A 6000-nucleotide genomic window follows, 5' to 3' on the forward strand; every position below is an offset into this window, starting at 1 on the left:
TCAAAAATACATTTTTGCATGAAAAATAAAATTACAAAACTATTCTCACCGTGTTTTTAATGTTAATACATTTATCTGTATGCATGGAATGTGTCTTTATGTAACACATTTATGTAATGCATTCACACTCAAAGTATTACTACATATTTTCTGTAGATAAAATGCATGCAAATATAAAAATGACCTTAAAGGACATTACATTACACACCGAACAAATGTAGAGGTAGGGGTAGTTAACACTGGAGAAAAGGGTCACAGCAGCAAGATTGAGGGGAAAAAATGTCAAATGTACACTAATTTGATCTGTGTTGTTTTATTTTTTAAGAGGAGAATGTATGCATGTGTTTCATGTGTAATTGTTTAAAAAGTAGATAATAGAAAGACAATAAAATCGTGCCACATTGTTAACAGTGTTAATTCCTTTTTTAAAAAAAATCTTTTGAAAATACCTTTAATCAATCCCTTTTGGATATTTAAGTTAATTCCAATATTCTGTTAAAATAAAACATGCTCTGATGAACATCTCGTCTTCACATTGCTGAATATTTACTTAGGGCAAATTCATGAAAGGAAAATACTGACTTAAGAGGCATGAACAATTTTGGTGTTTTCATCTGTATTGCTAGATTATACCCAAAAACTTGTTGAACTGATCTCCTCTAACATCAGCAATTTTCCTTTTGGTGCTGGAATCTTTTTTGTTATTCTTTCACCAACACTGGATGAAAGATTATAATTTTCAATTTTTGACTAATTTGAATGGCCAACTTTATATTTGCTTTGTAATAATTTGCACTTTTTAAATACTTGGTGTGAATATTTTTTTCAATTATCTGTGGCCATTTTAGTTCTTGTTTTGTGATATTGCTTGTTTTAGATTCTTTTCAAATTTTTATTTAAATTCTAGTTAGTTAACACACTGTGCAATGTTGGTATCAGGAGTAGAATTCAATAATTCATCCCTCACATACGATACTCTGTGCTCATCACAAGTATCCTCTTAGCACCCATCAGCCAGCTAGCCCATCCCCCAGCCACCTCCCTCCACCAACCCTCAGTTTGTTCTCTATCTTTAAGAGTCTCTTACAGTTTGTTTCCCCTCTTTCATCATTCTCTCCCTTCCCATATGTTTAATTGTTTTATTTCCTCAATTCTACATATAAGTAAAATCATATGGTACTTGCCTTTCTCTGATGGACTTATTTCACTGAACATAATACTCTCTAGTTCCCTCCAGGTCATTGCAAATGGCAAGATTTCATTCTTTTTGATGGCTGAATAATAGTCCTGTGTGTGTGTGTGTGTGTACACCAAATCTTCTTTACCAATTCATTCTATTCATCAGTCAATGGACATTTGGGTTCTTTCCATAGCTTTGCTATCGTTGATAGTGCTATAAACATCTATAAACTATAAACATCAAGGTGCATATACCCCCTTGAATCAGTATTTTTGTATCCCTTAGGTAAATACTTAGTAGTGCAATTGCTGGATCATAGGGTAGCTCTATTTTTAACTGTTGAGGCCCCTCCACAACAGTGTTAATTCTTTTTCAAAGATGTATTCATTTACTTTAGAGAGAAAGAGAGTGGGGTTGGGGCAGAGGGAGACAGTGTCAGGCAGACTCCCTAACAAACATGGAGCCAGATTCAGCGCTCAGTCCCATGACCCATGAGATCATGACCTGGACCCAAAATCACGAGTCTGAAGCTTAACTGACTGAGCCACCCAGGTGTTCCTGTTAATTCTTGGTTGTAGGATTATGCATGCATGATTGTTGGTTTCCATTTTGTGTTTTTGGGGGGGGTTTCAAAATTCATAAAATAATAACAAAAACACAAATGCAATTTCAATTATAAAAAGAATGTTTGGCTACCAATCAAAACGGTGGGAGTGAGAACTTCAAACCCATGAGTTCATGGGAGAGTTTATTTTATACTATATGGAGCGGATTTCAACAGATTTAGCATGACTCTGACAATTCCCAACTTTCTTTCTTCGGGGAAGTAACACAGCGTGAGGGGAAACACTCGCTCTCCCCTGAGATGCCTCTGACCTAGCCTGGGCAAGGAGGACTATCCGTTCCTTTGGCGAGGACTGGCAGAGAGGACTGCTCCTGGTGCTTTAGCACCTTGTTCCTGATCTTCCTGAAATGGAAGGTAAATTCCTCCTGGAGCAAAGTAATATCTGTTTTCCCATTTCATATCCTCAAATGAAATGAAGGCACATTTAGCTATAGACTTTCTATCATGACACATTACAGAGAACATTTGAAACCTCATATTAATTTCTAATATTTTTTTTCAATCTTTCAGTTGGTTTTTGTATCCAAGAGATAGAAATTTGAGAAAGATGCAGATCTGTTGAGACATTGATCCAGAATATAAACATGGATTATGAAAAAGTACTTAGAACAGTAGCTGGAATATGGTGCACTCTGTTAGTATCAGCTATTACTACTAATACGGTAGCTATTACTAGAACCAATTCCAAGTTTACTGCCACCACGGTAAGAAGCAGCAGATATTTTCATTATTTAAAGCTTTGGGGGGCGGGCACCTGGGTGGCTCAGTCTGTTAAGTGTCTGCCCTTGGCTCAGGTCATGATCCCAGGATCCTGGGTCAAGTCCTGCATCGAGGGGAGCCACCTCCTCCCTCTCCCTCTGCTGCTCCCCCTGCTTGTGCTCTCTCACTCTCTCACTCTCTCAAAGAAATAAATAAAATCTTAAAAAAAAAAAAAGCTTTTCTATGATGTTAGAAACAAAATTTTTTTTAAAGTAAAATCTTTAAAGATAAAGTATCCTTATTTCTAGCAGAAGCTTGCTGTATGGGGTGTTAGTTTCCCTCTGGGAAGCGTGTTCACGCTCCTCAGAACCTGCCATCCCTCCCTACATCTTCCCCAACTGTTTTTTTTTTTTTCTTTTTCTTAAAATGTCATTTATTTTATTTTATTTAAAGATTTTATTTATTTATTTGTCAGAGAGAGAGAGAGAAAGAGAGAGAGAGCACACAAGCCGGCAGAGTGGCAGGCAGAGGGAGAGAGAGAAGCAGGCTCCCCACCAAGCAAGGAGCCTGATGTGGGACTCGATCCCAGAACCCTGGGATCATGACCTGAGCCAAAGGCAGCAGCTTAACCAACTGAGCCACCCAGGCGTCCCATCATTTATTTATTTTAGAGAGAGAGAGAGAGTGAGCACACGTATGTGAGTGGGGGTGGGGTGGGGAGGGGAGGGGAAGGGAGAGAATCTCAAGCAAACTCCTGCTGAGTGCAGAGCCAGGCCTGCGGCTTGTTCTCAGGACCCTGAGAAAACGCTTCAGCTGAAACCAAGAGTCAGATCCTTAACTAACTGAGCTACCCAGGTACCCCTCCCCAACTGTTCTTTAACAAGGTTAATTAGAAAGTGTGGGTGGGGCACCAGGGAAAAAGGTTTGTTTCAGGGTGCCAAGGACTTCAGTTTCAGCCTAGACTTTTTCCTTCCTTTCCAAGGGACAAGGGCTCACTTTTCCACTTTAAGAATCTGCCAAAAGCCAAAGTAGGATTTCCTTTCCCCTGTTCTTATCAGAACCGGAGGAGTGAGCCATCTTAGTCGATGGTGGCCTCCGCAGGGTCCCGGTCCGGGTATCGCGCCCCACCTTCTTGCGCCTCTAGCACCATTATCAAGGGCGTGTGCAGTAAAGCCAAGAAGGACAACCCAGAAGATAGTATTCCAAGGGTGAGGTCAAATATATTTACAATCCTTGACCCCGACCCTTTCTGCCAGTTTTTTGTTTGTAGCAGTTTTTAAGTTTCTGGAGCATTGTAAGGCCTTCACTCAACGTAGCCCCTGGTGACTTACTCCTTGGTGGGTAGAAGGTTAAATACAGCGGCGTGGCTAGATCTATTAGCCAGCAAACATGGCATGATGAACTCAGCTGATGAGTGGACTTCAAATCCTGGAATTATAAATTCAACTGTTGTGGCTCACTCACTCATTCATGAGCAGCGGCTTCTTGTTAATTGGTATTGTTTCCTGCGATCATCTCCTTCTGCCTCCCTACTCTCACCTGTTTCGAGACAGTTTTCACCAGTGAAATTAAAGAAACCAGGTGTGGCAAGATATATGCGTACATGTCTATGGGTGCATGAAATTATTAAAGAATGATAAGAAGCACTGAGCTTCTTATAGTCAGCCAGAGCATCCTTGGTTCATGCTAATACCCAGTCACACAGAGCCCAACAAAAAAGAAACATTTACATCAATTATACTATGTCTGCTTGATGGAATACTATATGGTTACTTAAAACTAGGTCATGGAAAAATATTTAATGGCATGGAAATACATTCATATTATGTGAGAAAAGGAGGGTTAAATAATGGGATATATATATATAGAGAGAGAGAGAGAGAGAATTTGTGCAGCATCATCCTGGTTTTTTTGGGGGGGGGGTAAGGGCAACAAAAGGAGCATATCATATACACAGAAGGAAAAAAGATAAAACATACACCCAAAACCTAACAGTGATTAGTCTGGGTGGGGGAATTAGGAGTAACTTTTCCCTTTGTGTATGTTTTTCTGAGTGTTCCCCAAGTTTCTATACTTAATATGTGTTGGTTTTGTAATTAGAAGCAAAAGTGATAGTATTTTCCTTTTTAAAAGGTGGTGACACCAGTTAAAGTCACAAAAAAATAACAAGACAGAAAACAACAAATGTCAGCGAGGATGTGGAAAGGGGAACCCTACTATACTGTTGGTGGAAATGCAAGCTGGTATAGATACTCTGGAAAACAGGATGGAGGTTCCTAAAGACATTAAAAATAGAGCTACCCTGTGACCCAGCAATTGTACTACTGGGTATTTACCCCAAAGATACAGATCTAGGGACCTACAGGGGCACATGCACCCCAATGTTCGTAGCAGCAGTGACCACAATAGCCAAACTGTGGAAGGAGCCAAGATGCCATTCTACAGAGGAATGGATAAAGAAGATGTGGTCCATACATACAATGGAATATTACGCAGCCATCAGAAAGGATGAATACCCACCATTTGCCTCAACATGGATGGAATTGGAGGGAATTATGCTGAGTGAAATAAATCAATCAGAGAAAGACAATTATGTGGTTTCACTCATATGTGGAACATAAAGAATAGTGCAGAGGACAGTAGGGGAGGGGAGGGAAAATTGAAGAGGAAGAAATCAGTGAGGGAGATAAACCATGGAAAACTCTGGACTCCGGGAACCAAACCAAGGGTTAGAGAATGGAGGAGTGCAGGGATGGGGTAAGCGGGTGATAGGTATTTAGGAGGACACATGTGGCCATGAGCACTGGGTATTATATGCAACTCATAAATCATTGAACACTACATCAAAAACTAATGATGTATTATATGTTGGCTAATAGAATATAATAAAAAAACAATAAAATAAAAGGTAGTGGCAGAGTATGACTGGCTGGCTATTTAGAAAAGAACTCTTAGCTTGTGCGCATTTGTGGGGTCATAACAAGTTCAGGGACTCATACTCAACTTTCAGATTGATAACCACAATTTGATTAATTCACCAAAGAACCAATAATGGTACAAAAACGGGTTCCCATGCTCAACTACCATTACTCTGCCTATGTTATTTTTCCATTAGGATAGATTTGCCCAAATGTAATCATTTCTTCAAAGACTTTGACTCTTCTATGATTCTTGAGATGCAGTAATGAATTACTTTCCAAAAAATTTGTTGCAGTCTTGTAAGGAATAACAGTATAGCACCCTCCTAAGCAGGATTTGAACAGTTCTAAAATTATTCTTCTGTAATTTGCACTTTATTATTTATTTCTAGTAACCATGGTGCATTCATATGCTTTTTTCTCATTCTATTTTCTTTGCTAATAACCTTTAGAGAGCACTGATTCCACTGGTGTGAGAGGAAGTGGAGGGCACCTGGGAACGGAGCATTAGTCGCAGGTGTCAGGAGTCAGGATTCTACTGCACCCGTTTTCTAAACGGCCTCCCCACTTCCACGTTG

The sequence above is a fragment of the Martes martes genome, assembly GCF_963455335.1.
Source record: "Martes martes genome assembly, chromosome: 12".
NCBI lineage: Eukaryota > Metazoa > Chordata > Mammalia > Carnivora > Mustelidae > Martes > Martes martes.